Below are 19,106 nucleotides of genomic sequence, written 5' to 3' on the forward strand. Positions count from 1 at the left end.
TTAAATGTCTCGTTTTTCTGTTTTAAATTGTTGAGTTCTTCTGTTTGTTTATGTTGTTGCTGTTCTCGTTCTTATACTTACTTTTGGTTTGACTCGATCTTTCGCTTGTTCCTTACCATAAAGGCTGGCCTGCGATGCGAGACCTTCTTTCCTTCACATAAGCATCTCATCCTGCATCCTAATTTTACAATGTCCTATTTTTCCTTCATCCAAAAACTTTGGCATGTTGTGGTTTCACTTTCTCCCAGTTCAAAATATTTTCCAATTTTCCTTTTGATCTCTTCTGTAGCCCGTGGGCTGTATAGAAGGGTATCATTTACTTTCTAAACATTTGGGAATTTTCAAGAGTTAATTCTGCTATAGAGAAGATACTTCGCATGACTGGAATCATTTTTAAATTATTGAGACTAGTTTTATGTCCAAGACCTTGGTAAATATCTTGTCTGCTTGAGAAAAATGTGTCTTCTGCTATTGTTTTGTGGAGCGTTCTGGAAATATAAATTAGGTACATTAAATTATAGCATTTTTCAAATCGTCTCCATCCTCATAGATAATCTGTCTACCTTTGCTATCGACTATCGAGAGAGCAGCATTGAAGCTTTTGCCTATACTTGTGGGTTTGTCTGTTCCCTTACACAGTCTCATAGCCTTTGACTCATCTAGTTTGAAGCACGGTTAGTATATGCAGACGTTTATATTCTTGTATATTCTTCTGATAAGTCGATGCTTTTATCGTCATGAAGTAATAATGTTCTTTGCTCTGAATCAACTTTGTCTGAGCCGGGATAGCCACTACAGTGTTAATTTTTTTCATTGTGATTATGGGATACCTTTACATACTTTAACTCTTAACCTATATGCGTCTTTGTATTTCAAATGGTTTCTTCTAGAGAGCAGGTATTTGAGTCTTCCTTTATTCAACCACATAATCGTTGCATTTTAATTAGGATATTGAGAAGATTTACACTGAATATGATTATTAACATAATTGGGTTTAAATCTATCTTCTATTTAATTTCTCCCTATCCCATCTGTTGTGTTCATTCTCTTCATGTTCCTTTTCATGCCTTCTTTTGAATTAAACAAATTCTTGAAGATTTATGTTGCCTCCTTCGTTTGCTTATTGGCTGTAACTTTTACTATTTTGTTTTGATCTGTGCCGTCGGAGTGCTTAGTATACAATTTACCATTGGTATATAGTCTACCTTCGAGTTATATTATACCACTTACCGTGTAAGAACCTTACAAGAGAATACTCCCGTTGCTCGCCTTGCAAACTTTGTCCTATCGTTTTCATGTATTTTACTCATATATTTTGTCAACCCACATAGATTTCCATTATTTTGGTTTAAATAGTTCTCACGCATTAATCATCGCCATCTCGTGTTCTTCATTACTTCACGTGGACACATTGCCATCCGATGTCATTTTCTACTCTCTGAAGGATGTACTGGAACCCTGTTCGCATTTCAAATCTGCTTGTGGTGAATTTTTCAGCTTTTTTTTTTTTTATGTCTGAAACTTTATTTCATCTTTATTTCAACAGATATTTTTGCTCGCTATAGAAATAGATTGCTTTCTTTTTCTTTCCGGGCCTTAATGATGCTGAATTATTCATCTTCTTGCTTGCAGCTTTGGTTGGCTGCCGTTAAGACCTCCCCTTTATCCCTGCTATAGAGCATCATGATTTTTGATGCGGCCTGTGCAGTTTTCCTCACGTTTCTTGTGATCGTAGTCTGTGGAGCTTCTTAAAACCTGACGCTTACTTTTTTTGACATTCGAAACATTTTGGTGAACGATTTCTTGAAATCACTTTTCCACCTCCCATTCCTTTCTCCTTCATGGACTCCAGGTCTACCGGGCTCGCGTGTTAGGCCAACAGTCCACGTCTCTTATGCTGCTCGAATTTTCCCGGAGTTTACTAACGCTCTGTTGCTCTCACTGTTTTAAATTTGTTGTGCTGTCCGTTTCATTTCAGATGCTTTCAGCTGCTGCCTCGAAGTTCACAGGCCTTTTCCTCTGAAATGCCTGCTCTGCTGCCGCCCCCACGTTGTTTTCACCTGAGACATTTTACTTTTCACATCTAAAAGATTCCTTGACTTATGAACAACTAGAATACAGTTGGAAGCGGTTAATGTCCCGCCTACTAATTCTAACATCTGCGTCTCTTCTGTTTTGATTAATTTCTCTCCTCATTATGGGCTGAACGTATCTGCTTCTTTTGCACGCCTGGCGACTTCCCTTGGATGCAGATATTATAAATGGTAGCTTCTTGGGTGCTGGACATTTCTGAATTGCTAAAAACCCTCTTGGACTTTGCTCTGAAACCACGTTAAATTCCTCTGAAAGTTTCATCCCTTTGGGTCGTCCTTTGAGACTGACCAGCACACCTGGAGCAGCGCTCGGGCCAGGCCGGCGGTCCCGCACTGGTGCGAGCACGCTGCGGTGAACGCTCGGCCCGCATGCTGTGACTCGCAGGCTCTTCTGCCTGCTGGGGACAGGCGCGGCTTCTTCCGCTCTTTGGGCCGTGTAGACTTTACCCCCCATCTTCACTGCTGTCCTAACACTTCTGCTCTTGTCGTGATTTGGCTCACTGTCCTTACACTACTCGAGGGCGACTCGGTGTCTGCAGAGAGCTCTCGCTCTGGCGCTCTGTCCTCTCGGGTGCTCTACCGGGCTCCCCCCGCCCCCCCCCTGCGACACAACAGAAACGCTCTCACCGGCGAGCTGAGACGAGCTTGGGGTCCCCTCCTTTGTTCCCCACATCCCCGGGGTCACTGTTCTTCGCCGTGCTTTGAAAAGTCCTGTTTCGTATTTTTTGCCTGAGCTGCTTTCATCTGTGGGTTTATATTTTTTAGAATTTGGAAAATTTGCAGTCATACGTTCAAGACATTTCGTGGCAATCTCCATTATCGTGTGGATTTTAAGTTGCGTAATATTTTCCCCCAGCTTATTAACGCTCTGCTCATTTTTCCTGTGAAAATACTTCCTCTTGCTCTTTTGGATTTGGCTAAACTGCCCTTCTAGAAGCACCTGTCACTGCTCTGCTATTGGTGCCGTTCCACGCGTTTTTGATTTCAGATATTGTGCTTTTCATATCTAAATGTTCTGTTCAAGACGTTGATTTTGTAACTTGCTATCTCACCTAGTGAGGTCCGATCAGCGACGCATTTTCCTCTCCTTTCCGAGGCGCTCGGGCAGCTTCTCACTGCCCTCGAGGTCCTTCCTCTCATTCCCAGCGTCTGCCATTCCTCCCGCTCCTATTGCTCATTTCTCTCCTAATTGTGGGTCATGTTTCCTATTCCTTTGACCGTCCAGTAACTTCTGTAAATTAAATTCCAGGCTTTGTGACTGTTACCTTGTTAGGTGTTAGCACTAAAGCCCACTGCGGTCCCCGGCCGCTGCCACCTCCCGCGCCGCCCACGCCACACCAGTGTCTGGTCACGGCATGTGGTAGCGTTTGCTAACTCAGAAAAATGCTGATGAAGCAAATACCGACATTCTACTTGTCACCCTAAGTGGGATTTTCACAATGGACCTTTGTTTCAGTTGAATCAGTTGCTTTGGAGTAAGAAATGCAAATAAATCAGCAGCTTAACTGTACATTTTTTCTATCAATTAGAAGATGAAAACTGATGAACCGTAACCTCTAGGCATTACAGACTCTCAGGACGAAGAGGTTTTACACTGCCCCTCAGCGTGGCAGCAGGTTGAAACTTGCGACAAACAGGGACTGTTGACACTCCCGGTTGCGGCCAAGGCAGTTTTTCAGTGAGAGAAACACACAGCATCCCAAGTTCTTAGAACAAAGGCAATTTCAATCGTCTGCTAAGACGTGGCCTTAACGAAGATTCCCTGTCCTCTGGCTGCGAGCACGCTCTGCTGCGGAAGCTCAGCTGCCAGAGTGACAGCCTCCGCCCTCCTGGTGCCAAAGCAGCCTCGGAGCCCTGTGCCGGCTTCAGCGGTTAAGGATGAAAGGCCGACTCGGGCCTTCCCAAAACGCCGACGCACAGTCTGACTTTCCTTTGCTCATGGTTATGATTCGTAGCTAAAATCACATGAAAACCAGCCAAAGTAGACGTAATTCACTTATACTTTCAATTAATTTTGGAATGTTGTTCAGATTTTTCATGCATATACCCTACATAATGGCCACACACGCGCACGCACACACACACACACACACACACACTGAAACTCATGTTCGGTGGAACACGCCGACCTACACTGACTTGGCTCGGATGTGGGCTGAGCAATCTTCGGTCGTTCATAGCAAACCACCACAGAGCTTGGTGGCTCCAGGCAAAGCACGTTTACGTCTCAGGGTGAGTGGCTGGGCCCCTCCACTGCTGGCCTCTGCGGGCAGCCGCCTGGGGCTTTTCTCAGCCAGTGGGTCCCTGGTGCTGAGTGTGGCTGGTCTCCAGGCACCGTCTCTTCTCCACGTGGCCTCTGGTCCCCTGGAGGCCAGCAGGAGCCTGCACACGCCGCCCAGGGTCGCTCCGAGAGGGCAAGCCAGGGCACGGGGACTCACCAGGGGCTCACCAGGGGCTCACCAGGGGCCCGCAGGCGCCTCCTCACATCTCCGCCCCAAAGCGGGGGCGCGCAGCCCAGAGCGCCGGGGACAGAGGGCCACAGGCCTGGCCCCGCGGGAGAGGTTTGTGGGGCGAGGACGGCAGCGACCACACCGTCTCCCGCTGGCTGTGGGTCCCCTGCCATTCGTACTCCGAGGGCTGGTGACATCAGAACAAGGAAAGCCCGGCTTGGATAAATGGGGTAAGTGGAGCCGGCACATGGGGCCTGGACACCGCGTCGGGGTCACTTGGAACACTCCGTTAGCAATGAAGAAGGTAGCATCTCGAAAGCCCCGGGCGCATTTTTACGGGGCCGCCCGACGCCGCGCGCTGAGGCGCCCTGAGCGACGGCGTGGTGAGCTGGTGGTCCATGCCCGGTGTCGTGGAGATGGACGCGCACCGCAAGGCGGGACAAAGGCCTCGAGGACGCTCGCGCCAGCGGCAGCCCAGGGCTGTCAGGAGCCGCTCAGCAAACCTCCCTTACAGAGAGGGAGCCTTTGCCAGAAAAAGGTCCAGCAAGAAAGCCTGGTGCCCAGCCTGGGCGTCTCCTCCGAGGCTCCTCCCGCCACGTTGTGGGCAGAACAGTGACCGCGGCGGGGCTCGGGGATCGCTGGGGCCTCCCTGTCCGAGGCTCCGCCCAGCGCCGGCTCGGGTCACTCACGCACCCTCACGACGGGCTCCCGAGGCAGCGGAGACAGCATCCCAGCGTCGCAGCCGGTTAAACTCCTGGCCCAGGAGCAGCGGGCGTGAGCGTGGCGCGCAGTGGCGGGGCTGGGAGGCGGTGACCAGGACACTCCCTCTGCCTGGACGGTCCTGAGCAGCATCTCGCACTGAACTCGCCCCTTTCCCGCTTTCGGAAGCTGGTGGGGGGCGAGCTCCATGAGCCGCGAGAGTCCACGAGATACACGACAGAATGTCCTGCAGCGATGGCCAGTTGACCCCAGACGAAGGGGGTCGCTCTGATCGCAACCTCTGCATTCGGCTCTGGGACCCCTGGACTTGTGTTCTCTCGGGGAAAAGCCGCTTTCTCTTAGGCTGGGGACCAACACTCAGGACAGGGTGGCCAGTGCATTCTGGGCAGGACAAGCAGAGAGGAGGGTGTGGTCAGGCCACACAGAGGTGAGCAGGTGCTTCGGGACCCACAGGCAGGATACCAAGGGTTTGTCGTGGGGCTTTTAATGGCATTGGGATGGTCCGTGGGCGCCCCATGCCCCACTCCGCCTGGAAATGTGGGAACATTTCTCACTTCCACAGTGGTCCAGGCGAAACACCGGGTCTGGCCTTACTCTAAACAAGAGGATCAATTCTGAGCATCTTTGCTCATCGAGCAGATTCTATGAGCAAGGCGACCGATGGGTTCCTTAAGGCTTAGCGGTGCCCGGGGCTGAAGGAGAGGTTCCGGGGCCCTGGGCGGCACCAGTGACTGGCACCGCGAGGTGGTGCGACGCGCCCTCGTCCCCACCTTCCGTACACTCTGCAGGCCACACGGACACCGGGATGCCCCGGCGCCCGACAGCAGGCCCAGGCCCTGAGGGTAAGTGCGCAGCTCTGTCTGGCGTCTCCACGCGCAGCGTCTCCACGCGCAGCGTCTCCACGCGCAGCGTCTCCACGCGCAGCGTCTCCACGCGCAGCGCCCCCAGCTCACCGGTCCTAAGGAGATGACGCAGGCGCCACACCAGGGCTGTCAATCAGTCACAGGCAGGTAGCGGCCAGGAGGGAGCCTTTGGGGACCCCGCCCCAGAGTCATGTGTATGGGGGGGTCAGGGAGGCTACAGCCGTATGCTAAGTGGGGCCACAATGAGGGTCAGCATCCGCCCTGCTGGCACCCCGGCACTGAGCGTGAGCATCCTCCTTGGCGAGCACCGTTCCTCGGCTGCCACGTGGCAACGCCCACGCCCCAACTTGGAGCACTGGTTGTTTTATCATCACCTGCTGGATGTAGATGATAAACTGTCACTTGCCCCTAAGTACATCCTCTGGCGCCCGAGCGGTGGTCCGGGCGGCAGGGCCTGGCTGAGCCGGCGCAGGAGGGTCTTAAAGGAACAGGCTGTGACTCCTTCCGAGGGTCTCCCAGCTGTCTGCCCAAGGCCTTGAGTCGGCAGCCACTGGCCGCTGGGAACTGCGGGGGGGCCCACGAGAAGAATGCCTGCAGCATTAAGGTGGTCAGTACTGCAGTGGAGGGTGGCTCTTCCGAGCCTGCCTCCTAAATGGAAGTGTTAGAACTCAGGGAATTTAATGAGAAGTGATCTCAAGGGAGAAAAATAAACCTTTGTCCAAAGTAAATTCCCCAGTGACCTGCTCGTTTCTGTTACTAAACCCCCTCCCCGTTGGTCAAAGTGTTCCATGCCTCCTCCAGACCTTGGTGATCCGCTTCTGGGACCCCCGCCGATTTGGGGGCGCATGGCGCACTGGGCAGGAAGGGCGCTTGGCTCTGCCCGTGGGGGCTAAGCGAGGCTGGAGGGAGCGGGGAGACGTACCTGCTCAGGGGGAGCTTTCCCGCCTTGCTGTCCATACCCACTTCTCACTGAAAGGTCCATTGGCCAACCTGCAGATTCACCTCACGGTCGTGAGAATAATCGGAGGGGCCCCACGTACACGTTACCCCATTTCCCCAACGGGGGGCTCAAAAGCGAACGATTACGACTTGGAATTGCCCCAAATTCTGATGTCACGGAGGGTGAGTCCCTACCTCCAAAACCGTTGACGGCCCCGGCAGCCGCCCCGGACCCGGCCTGCTCTGTGTCCCACCAGGTCGGAACCTTGGGCGGGGGACCCAGGCAGGTTCCAGGGTGCAGCAGGGGAAGCTCACGACATTCACCTGCCTGTGAAATGCCCACACCCGGGTCCGATCGCCATCTCCTGACCCTCGGCCCACGGGGAACCTGGAAGACTTACTGCAGAGGCTAGAACTGGAGGCGTGGGACGACCCTCCGGTCTTGCCCTCTGCTCTTTAAAAAGCTGTCATCTTGGTCATACCCGTGTTTCTAAGGGTGGGTAGGCGAAGCTCTGTGGGGGTCCCGCCCCAGGCTTTGGGAATCCAGGAAAGAGCAGCGAGGAGCAAGCTGGTGGATGGTTTTTCGCTACTTGGCATTTTCTTAGGAGGAAAATCTAAAAAATGTATTGAATACTCTTTTTTGGTTTCTGAGTCTTCAAGTTCTGAGTTATTGACACAACTGCATAGACGGTTGGCTGAGCTGTGTCGCAGAGCATGGCCCCAACAACCTGATGCCGCCTGGTTGCCGGCCCAGCATGGCCAACTCCACTTCCTCAGGCTAAGGGACACCTGCCTGCCTGTCCTTGTCATTAATTCAGACCCGTTAAAATTGGAAACAAAACTTTATGAAAGTTATAGTATATCCAGGTATGATTTACATACAGCAGATGTTACCACTTTTAAGTACACAGATTGTTTGATTTGGACACATGTATACATCTGTATCCATCACCGCAACCCGCCATGTCGAAGCTCCCCGGAGCGCCCCCATCAACCTCCGCACTCCCGCCCCCGGGGGACGCAGGCTGACTGATGTCCCACTATTACACTGCATTTTCTAGAATCTTATGTCTACTCTTCTGTGACTGGCTTCTTTCAAACAGCATAATTTCGAGGTTCGGCCATTCTATAGCCTGTATTAGCAGTTCATTTCTTCTTATTGCTGAATAGTATTTCACTTATGTCTCTATCAGAATTTGCTCATTCGTCTCTTGGAAAACACTTGAGTTGTTTCCAGGGTTTGATGATTACAAACAAGCTTTTAGGAAGATTCGTGAGTGAGTCTTTGTGATGATGCGCGTTTTCAGTGCTTTTAGGCACATCTCCGTGGGCAGAATGACGAGATCATCTGGAAGGTGCTTCCGAATTGGGCAGGGGCGGCTCACCCGGATTCGAAGGCAGATGCTCCATTCCACGCTGCCACCAGCAAGACCTGGGGGCTGCAGCTGCGCCCCAACACTTGATGCTCCCATCACTTCCATTTTTGACATCTTATTGGGTGTGTAGAGGTGTCTCGCTATGGTTTTAATTTACATTTCCACGCGACTAGGGATCTTTTCCTGCGTACATACTGGCATTCCTGCAGCTGCTTTTGTAAAACGCTTTTGCAAATATTCTGCCCATTGTAGTGGGTTTTGTTTTTGTCCTCTTATTGAGTTGTAAGAATTCCTAGTTGACACCCGTCGTGGCCAGAGCGCATATTCCGTGCGCACGTAATCCTCTGCGTTTACCGAGACTTGCTCTGTGGCCCCGCATAGGGTCTCTCTCGGCGAATGCCCCATATGTTCTTAACAGGGACACGTCTCCCGCGTGGCGGGGGGCGCTCTCATCTGTCAGGCGGGTGAAGGCGGTTAATAGCGCTGTTCGCGTATTTCATATCTTTATTGATTTGCTGTCGGCGCGTCCTGCTAATTGCTGAGAGCGGGGTGCTGGTCGCGCCCCCTCCACCCTGTCACGTCGGGGTCCACGTGCTTGAGGCTCCGTTGTTAAGTGCGTGCACATCCAGGATTTGTCACCCCTTCCGTCACGCCCCCTCTTCCTCCTCGTCTCGTCTGCGGTTTAATTTGTGTTGTATTTTTATCGACACGCCACTTATCTTAAAACTAGTATTTTTCTATTTCGTACATCTTTTTATATGGATTTTCAACTTCTCGGTTTCTTTATATTAAAAGTGTGTTTATTGCAGAGTCATCGGGTTGAGACTTGCTTTTTACCCAGCCCGGTCATCTCTTCTGGTGGGGGGTGTGCTGGGGGCCCCAGCCCCAGCTCTGAGCCCTCGGTGAGCTCAGAGGGCGGTCAGGGAGGGAGGGGTGGCCCGTCCTGGACCAGCTCGGCCGGCCAGCATCACAGAGCGTCACTTCCCCGGGGATGAGCGTCTGTGCCAGGCCCGTGTCCCTACGCCTGGGAGCAGCCAGTTGCCCTGATGCGAGGCTCCAGGGCGCCTCTCCTGCTGGGGGGGGCGGGGGGGGAAGAAGAAATGAGCCCTCTCTGGATGTGCTTTAAAACTTGTCGAGAAGACCAAACCCACCTGACTCCCCAAAGCTGAACAAATTTGGACGTGCGTGACATGAGCATGCTGCCAAACCGAGAAAACAGACGACACCAGATGCTCCCCGCAGGGGACAGCGGGGACATGGGAGAGGGTCCTCGCGCGGCCTCCGCGGCCCGGGCAGGCGGTGCGCTCGGAGGCCGGCGGCAGGAGCCGGGAAGGCCCTCTGGGCTCTGCGGAAGCCAGCGCAGGGCAGGGCGGCCGCACCAGCCAGGGCTTCCCCGGGCGGCGCCCAGCCTCGCAGACGGCCCGCTGGGCATCGGCTCGGAGCTCTGGGTTCAAAGTGCCACCGGGTCCCTTCGGCCTGGCTGGGCAAGGCCCCCGGGCCCGGCGGCAGGCGGCAGGGCGCTGACTCCTGGAGAGGCCGACATAAGACAAATGCGTTGAACTGCCGATTTCACATAGCAGGATTTTCTCTTTAAAAAGGAGAAAATGATCATAAAAAACAACACGTCCTGAGTGGAAAAGACTTCCACTTGGAGGAAAAAAATAGGAAATTAATCTTTTCTAAGTCGCAATTATTTTTAAATGTGGCTTTCGCTGCCTTCACGCACTGTCTGCTGCTGACACTGTCCATTTATCTCTTAAACCCACATCTAAACAGGTGAGACGCTGGCCACGTGGAGGGACCGTAAGGCCGCCCCGGGCGGAGTGAAGACAGATCGGAGGCGAAGCTGCAGCGGCACCAGCTGGGACGAAGCCGCGACCTCCAGGCTTCGACATGCTCCGCAGCGGACGCTGGGTTCTCGGTGAAAATGATCCTCCAGACAGTTTCCACATCAGCCGAGAAAGACGCTCAAGGGTGAGCCAGTGGAAGCTCGCAGCTCCCCGGGGTCCATCCCACAGCCCTGCGGGGTCACCGCCTCGCCTGGGAGACGGGGCCAGTCCAAACACCGGTGCGACGGAGCCTCGAACTGGTGTGGGACCCGGGCGCCCCGGCCCCGCCTGCCTCCGAACGGGGCATGGAGCTCAAGCCTCCCTAAATTTCCTCAAGCCTCCCCTAAAATTCAAGACGTTTACTGGGGTTATCGGTAACAGGGCCAGAGGAGAGGTAGTGGAAACAGCATTAAATAAGATGGTAAATTGTCCAAAGGAGAAAGAAAAGAAAAGGAAGGAAGGGAGGGAGGAGGGAGGAGGATGGAAGGAAGAAGAAAGAAAAAGGAGGAGGGAGGGAGGAAGAAGGCTTCCCTTTGTACGGCCTCACAAGGCATCAGAGTGCAATCTATGTATAGACTCTTAAAAACTATTCCGTATTTCTTAAATGTGGTTTTGGTTTGGTTTTTCATTCGTGATGTGTTATAACGAGAGTTTTTAATGTCAAGGTTTTACGATCTGCCGTTCACCCAAAACAAAGACGAGTTCGGGGGCAAGGAGCTGGAGAAGAAATGGACAGTGTGGGGGGGGGCAGGGGGAGGCCAGGAGGGTGACATCACTGGCTTTTAGGCAAGGGCAGGAGGAAGGCCTCGCAACTTTGTATCCTCCAGCTGCAAGGGGAGCCAACAAGTCGACAGGCACTAGACAGAGGAGAGGGAGGGCGAGAGAGACAGACAGACAGATGGAGAGGGAGGGCGAGAGAGACAGACAGACAGACGGAGAGGAAACAAGGCCCAGCGAAAAGACAAAATCAGAAACCTGTGCAGCTCACGCCGGCTGCAGACGACGGCCCACGGCTCGTCTAACTTCATTTTCTCCTCCTGGTAAATGAAGAGAAGAGCTGGGGGCATAGGAGTGAGGGACAATTTTAGGAGGAGAACGGAGTGACCCGGCTATGTGGGGGCGGAGCAGGCGGGCCCTTGCCCTGCCTCTCTGAGCCCCCGTGAGCCCGAAGTTGGATTCTAAGTCCTTGACGTCAGTGACAACTTTCTCTAACGCTTCGCAAAAGCCTCGCGTGCCTGGGGGAGGCCCGGCTGGCACCGAAGCCGCAGGGAGCTAGTTGTGTGATGCTGAAGACACGCTGAGGGTGACGGCAGCCCGGCGAGGACACCGGGCAGGGTGACAGAGGCGCTCAGGTGACGCGTATGTGCCATCCTGTTCCAACGTGCCCATTTCATTTATTATGAATTTTGTTAGAAATATCGAGACTATTATTATTAGCGTTATTTTCTTCCACGATCAGGTAAGGATGGCGCCCTCGGCCGGTGTTTCCAACTCCTGCAGCGTCACGTCCCGTTCCCCCTCCCTTTTCACTGTCCCCATTAAAAACTTCGAGGCCAGCACTCTGCTTCCCGGCACGCCCTGTAGCTACGGTCCTCACGATTCCAGTTATAGCCAGGATGGGGGTGTGGCGGGGAGCTGCCAGCTTCCTGGAAGCCCCGTGACTTCTCAGGGAAGGACAGCACAAGCCACAGGCAAGTCCTCCTCATTCCTCATCCCGTGAGCACGGATGTGAGGCCTGCAGCCCGGCCACTGTCCACTGGCCAGGAGTCCAGCAGCACGAGATTGGAGCCCACTCACCGCGTCTCTGGATGCCCAGCCTGGACTGGCCGAGGCTCCCCTCCGGGACACTCACCACGCGAGGAACACCAGGCTTGTGCCTTTGAGCCACTGTAAGTCCATTTCCTGATTTCCACAGCGAAGTAAAATTATAAGGTAATATGTTTATTGCTTTGCAACAAGCATCTCAAAACCCCAACTGTTGACCAAGTGCCATCTTATCAAAGACCCCAGAAGAAACCCTTCTAAGCCAGCGCGTAAGCCAGACACCGGGCGACGGGGATCAGCTGCTGTTTTAGGCAACTGTGTTTTGAGACGATGTGCCACAAAGTCATCCATGATCGGAGGAGGCCTCGAAATTTGGAGGGTGAGTCTTACCTTCCGGAAAACCAGCTCTCTCTGCCTCTGTCGGGATCAGTCTACCATTCAGGCACCCCATGTCTTTTCGGGGGGAGGTGATTAGAAACCAAAGTCTGGGCAGTGGGCTGCTCGTTGCTCCTGGCATGCTGTCACCTCAGACTCTCAGAAAACAGCCAGGAGAGGATCGGGCACCGACACAGATACAGACAGGTCCGTGAACATGTGCCTGCGTTTCCCCACCTGCAAAATCAGCTCAGGATTCACGGATATGCCTCTAAGCCTGATCCAAAAGCACAGGGAACATTCTATTTTCCTTTTCAAGACGTGGAATGCCCTTCTCCTCCAGGGAGAAACCCTGGCTCCCATCATCCTCGGGTTATTCACTCATGGGCTGAAGTCAAACATACACAGAAAGCAGTTCCAGGTGTGTTAACCCACCGACGTGATAAAAGCAAGCCCCGAACCGGAATTCGATATTTGCACATTTTCTTTGTTTGTACTTAGAATTTACATACAGTGAAATGCACAAATTCTAAGTGTACATTTTGATGGGGTTTGACAGATGCAAGCACCCATGTAACCCATAAAAATATTGAACATTCTCATCACCTCTAAAAATCCCCTTCTCTGCTTCATGGTCAGCCCTCCCCACCACGAAGCAAACTTTTCTGGTTTTTGTCACCACGGATTAGTGCTACCCGTCCCAGAGCCTCGCACGGCGCGTCCTGGGGTCCGTGCTCGTCTCTCTGACTCCTCCCCCTCAGGCTGACGCCTGTCATTTCCATCCACGTCATCACTTGTATAAGCAGCCTGATGCTTTCTCTACTGCTTTTCATGTGAAGATACGGCATCTGTTTATCCACTGTCCTTTATACGAACATTTGGGTAGTTCTTAGTTAGAAGCTATTATAAATAGAGTTGCCGTGAACATTTTTGTGCAAGTCCTTTTGTCAAAATGAAGTTCTATTTCTCGTGAGTAAATATCTAGCAGTGTAACTGATGTCGAAAGTAATGGTATGGTCACTTTTTGTCCGAACTGGCAAAACGTTTTTCCAAGAGGCTGTGTGTTTTGACACCGCCCACCACGAGCGTTGCGTGAGAGTTCTAATTGCTTCTCCATTTATTGTTGTCTTTTTCTTTAATTTTTGCTACTCTAAAGTCTATGTGGCGTTATCTTATTATGCTCATAATTTGCACGTTCCTGATCAAAAATTATGTTGAACATTCTCCACGTAATTACTGGCCAAGTGATTATCATGCAGTGTCATTACAAGAGGTTTGTCTTCTTTTGTTGTGTTGTCTTCTATTGTTCTGTTCTGGAATGTTCTTATTTGTTCTGGATACTAGTCCATTGTCAGGTATATGTTATGCAGACATTTCCCCCAGTCTGTGGCTTGCCTATTGATTTTCTCTGTGATGTATTTTGATCAGCAACAATTTGTATTTTGATGCGTTACGATTTTGTCTGATTTTCCTTTGTTTCTTGCTTTTGGCGTTCTTTCCAGGGAACCTCTGTACGCACTCCGGCCATGAAGATATTCTCCTAAATTTTTCTCTAGAAATTATGTAGCTTTTAAGCACAAGTCTGTGATCAATCTGTGATCAATCTCAAATTAATATTTGAATATGCTGAGAAATAGAATTAAAGACTTGTTTTTACCCATACAGATGTCCCACTAGTCTGAGGCCATTGGACTGCTTTAGCACTTCTGTCAAAAAACACACTATAATAATATGGATCTACTTCTAGATTCACTATTCTATAACACTGACATTTTTCTATCCTCATACTAATTCCGCACTTTCTGGTTAAGTGGACTCTGCCCCTTTGAGTTGACTCCACCCTGTCGGGTTGGGTTCGCCCCGTCGGGCTGACTCCGCCCCTTTAGGTTGACTCCGCCCCGTTGGGTTGACTCCGCACCATTGAGTGGACTTCGTCCCTTTGTTTTGACCCGCCCGATGGGTTGGCTCCACCCCTTCGGGTTGACTCTGCCCTGTTGGGTTGACCCCGCATCATTGAGTGGACCCCGCCCCGATGGATTGACTCCGCCTCCTTTCCGTGGACAGCTACCAAGTCCACACCTGTGCTCCCGGTCTGGCTGCGGTTTCTTTGCGGGGAGCTATGGGGTCCCCTCCCCCGTCCCTGAGTCTGAGGGTGAGTCGCCAGCTTCTGCCCACCGTAAACGCAGCGTCGGGGTCCCTTTTAGTGTCCGCTTAGGGATCTTCTCCTCTCTTTGTAGAACCTCGCGTTCCCCCGACTCCCGCCCCGAGCCCGTGACTCTCTCCCGAGCTCCAGGGCCCCTGCCGTGCGGAGCGGGGCTCCCGCCCCCAAGAAGCCGAGCAACTGGAGACCCCAACCCCGCGGACCCTCTCGGCGGGCGGCCACGCTATGTGGCCCCCCTGCCTCCGAGCAGTCAGGGGCTTAAATCTGGATTTGCAGGGTTCGCGATGGCTGTGGGAGGAGGCTCAGTCCCCAAGCGTCTCCAGTGACTGCGTCCCGGGTCTTCCACGGGGACCCGTCTCGTTCAACGCTGCCGGCGTTACCTAGGTCAGCGCTCGGCACCTGTGACACAGGAGTGTCGCTAGCGAGGGCATTACACCTAAACTCGAAATAAACACAAGCACGTATCTAGCCTGCTGCTCTCATGGCCTGAAGGATCCGCGTGGAGCCCCCGCTGGGCCGGGGGCGCCCTGCGTCCCTCCGCACCCCACCCTGTCTCTGGGGACCGTGGACAGGCAGCAGAACACGAGACCTGCCGAGCTCCACGGGGCACACGGCGCCGCGATGGTGTCACCCAGGGCCAGAACGTGGACGGCAGGGCCACCAGCTCACCGCAGACAAGCCCATGGCCTTGGTGAGCCCGAAAGGCCCGCCTCATCAGACTGACTTGTGAAGGTCCAGGGACTTCGTGACCGAAACGCGTCATGTAAATCAACATCCACTCACCACATCGGGTCCCCACGTCCCCTCTCAGAAGTAACGGCCCAGGGAGGCGCGGGGGGAGAAACGCCTACAGTGAGCAGGGGAGCAGGGGACGTGGGCGGTGCGGGCGCAGACCGCGAGCAGGCGCGGTGACGGCGGCCGGCGGCCGGCAGCGTGAGGGCGCAGGGCCCTCCAGCAGGGCCCTGGGGCCCTGAAGGAGGCTGTCCCCTCGGAACCCCCAGGTCCTTCCTGCTGCCAGCACAGTTCCGGGAGGGCCCTGGACTAATGCCCTCTCACCTTCGCTGCGTCTCTGCCTAGAACAAGGTGACACCCATCCCCATGCGAGTAGAGGGAAGACTGCAAAAAACGCGGGGTGTGTAAAGATGCGAGAAAAACCCAAGGCCTAAGAAACCTGATCTAGCCAATCACCCTCCAGAGAACACAAGAAAAAAGAAACGCACGTTAGAAACGGCGGGTCCTCTGCGCTCTCCCTGGTGCAGGCACAGGCTGCATCTGAGTGAATAAAGCGGTTACGTTTTCATTGCTCTGAGCTGACTTCACGGTTTTCCTTTCAATTTCGGAAGGGGTAGAAAACAGAGCGTTCGCGGTTTTATTTCTATGGAATCTCCTCTCCGACTTCATACCCGACCCTGAAATTCACAAGCGATTTGACACCAAGGGGGTGCGCTTTTCCGGGGAGTCTTCCCAAACTTTGGCACTTGCCACTGACTGTGGGTCAGAATATCCCACAAAAGGTGTTTTTCTCTCCTGATCTTCCTCTCAGTGTTTTAGCAGAATCACTGAGACAATAGTTCTCCTCGATGGGAGTCAAATACCCGCCTGCTTTAGGGGGCAGGCAGGACCCGGACCGGTCGGTGCCAGCGCTGGTGCCGATCCAGTGCTGCGGTGACAGCTCCCGGAAGTAAGCACCGCCGGGCTCCGACCCCCCGCCGCTGTATTTCCCGTCCTTCTTGAAAACAGCTGGTCTTGTTACACTGTGTTAAAATTAAACACCACAGACGATGAGGAATATTCAGCACGTTCATTCGCCAGGATATTGCTAGTGTGTGTCATTAACACCAATCATTTGATTATTTGAAGAAAATACGTATTTTCCTACAGTAATTAAGGCTTATCTCAGATAAGAGATTGATACAAAAATTTCACAACATGCATTCGATGTCCCTGTCTTAAATAGTGTTCTGAAGCCTAGCATTTGTCCATATTTTTGTATAATGACAGTTTTATTAAGAGAAACGCCTTCATTTAAAAAAACCATTCCTCATAATGAAAATATTAACACGAAAATTATTCTTCCTTCTTCCCTGTCCCATGCTTGACTATGATATATCTCTTTTAATATTTTATATCTTCTATATTATTAATTTTTAAAAACAAACCTGTCCGTAATTATTTTCCTATCAGTGTGTGAACTGGGCTCCTGTTACTCTCTCGAATTTGTGTTTTCACTGACTGTTGCCAGAACCAGTGATTCGGTTCGCGTGTGGGGAGTTGTCTCATTTGATCGTCTCTGCAGCCCAAGGGGAGTATCGATGAGCACTTGGGAGACAGACCCAGAAAGCAGGAGCGACGGGAGTGACACCCACACCAGCTGCGAGGGGCCAAGGTCGCAGCAGCAGCTTCCTGAGTCCCTTGGCTCAGCCGCACGGGGACGCAGAATCCTCGTCTGAGAGCGCACCTGCCTTGCCGGTCTTCCAGAACTTACCTGAGCTGTAGAATCGGTTGTGAATGATTCGGGCAGCACTTAGGACAGAAACTCAGCCCGGCCATTTGAATGCATAGTTTGCCAGTCACCAAACAGACAACGAAAAATAGGTCGAATGAAAATAATTTAGTTAAGTGCCAGAAATGAAAATGCTTTTCAAGTGCAAATGACGCTAAATGCCTGCCTTTTGCTCACATTGTGGCAGGTTATCACTCTCGCTTTTATGAGCAGGGCGGAGGAGGCCACCGGCGTAGCCTGGGTGTGAACCTTCCAGAATCACCCAGGGCACAAAGCGCTCCCGTTGGCGGTCCCAGGCGAGTTCAAACATGTCTCTCCGGGGTCCGGCCGGCGATTCCGCCGCGCGATATCACTGACTCTCGCAGTCGCCCTCAGCCAGAGTCAGAAAGGAAACGGCCACGTGATGCACGGGAGACATGGAAGGAGGAGGCGGCAGTTTCTTCAAGCGGTTTGTTTTCCTCTGTCGGATCGCCGCCCCGATTCAGAAATTTGCAGTAGAAATCAAGGACATTTCATCTCTAATCAGCCGCTCATGTAACCCACAGCCCGGCTGCAGACGGGGCCCCGCGACTCGGCCAATAGTTGTCCCGTAAGAGAAGCATAGCAAGCTCTTCCCATGTTCGAAGGATTTCATTCTGTTTTTAAAAGGCCCTCAGAACCCATCCGATGTCCGATTTCACCCAACATGCCTGTCCCGTTGTCACCGGCCACTGCCAGGGCAGACAGGGCGATGGCGCCCAGCCGCGCCTCCATAGTCCTCTGACTCCAGGCGGGGCTGCCACCGGCTCCTGAAGACGAAGCAGCTGGAGACAAAGCGGGCTTCCCAGCCCCTGTCGCGTCCCGCGCCGGGAGTCAGCGGGAACGTGTTGCGCCAAGTCGTGGACCGAACGGACACACGCGCTGCCGCCTTTCGGCTGTCCGGGGAGTGGCCCTGCGTGCACGCCGAGCGTGGGCGCACCCGCCACGTGACCGGGGCACTCGGTGGCCGGACGCCAGCTCCGCGCCTGCACCGCCGCCTCTGCCTCTCTGCTCCGTTCCGCGGGACAGACTTTATTAATCTCTCACCTTTAAAAATGTCCCGACTGGGTGATAAATTGTGTGGTCTACTCACATAAGCGGAGCACCTTTTTTTTAAAGATGGGCTTAAAATGTGGAGTATGACTTGACCAAAGCGAGACTTGGAGAGACAGCAGATGGGGTGGGGGGAGTTATCTACGTGGAGAAAAGTACATTAATTTGATCTGCAAAATGTTTTGTGAAACTTTTTTTTTAATTAGGAGCATGCCTGAAAGTGTTTTTAAAAGTGAAAATGAAATACGTATGACATCAGGGGAAAAGGAGAAATCCCACCATTGACACCTCGGCCAGATGTGACCCCGGCAGTGCGGGGTATGACTGTGTGACACCGACGGTTAGAGAGCCCTGTGAGCCTCGATCCCACCGAGCTTCCCAGCGCGGAGGTGGGGTCTGCTGGACATAAAGGCCCCGGATGCTCGTGGCCGCCACGACCCGCCGCCCCTGCCGCCGCCCCTGCCCCCCGACCTCACACGGGCGTGCTGCTGACCACGGGCTCCTGGGCAGGGACGCGCGCCTGACAGTTGATGGTTTAAAGTAGGATTTAACACATGAAGAACCAAGTCTTGAATCATCATTCAAAGAGAAAATAACGACTTCGATTAAAGACTAATTTAAGAAGGAAAATGAGAATCCCACACGTAGAAACGAATAGGATGCGGCGAAAGGTGAATTCAAAGCAGATATAAATGTTTAAGTGCTCTCATTACCCAGAAAGAGAAACACGCCAGAACGTTTCCCCGCTGAGTTATTTCAAGCTTTTAGGGAGCACGGCCGTCGGGGCAGAGTCGGGGGAGCAGGGCGTCTCATGACGCCTTCCGAACCTGGACGCAAAGCTCTTACTAGGATGAGCCAAAGGGACACTGCAGGCAGATGTTTCTCAAACATGTTGGTTTCAGCAACTTCTGTGTTTTCTCAATTTTCTATAAAGAGCACGTATTCCTTCCTTAATAAAAACG

This window comes from Pteropus medius, unplaced genomic scaffold, assembly GCF_902729225.1.
Source record: "Pteropus medius unplaced genomic scaffold, Ma_sr-lr_union100, whole genome shotgun sequence".
NCBI lineage: Eukaryota > Metazoa > Chordata > Mammalia > Chiroptera > Pteropodidae > Pteropus > Pteropus medius.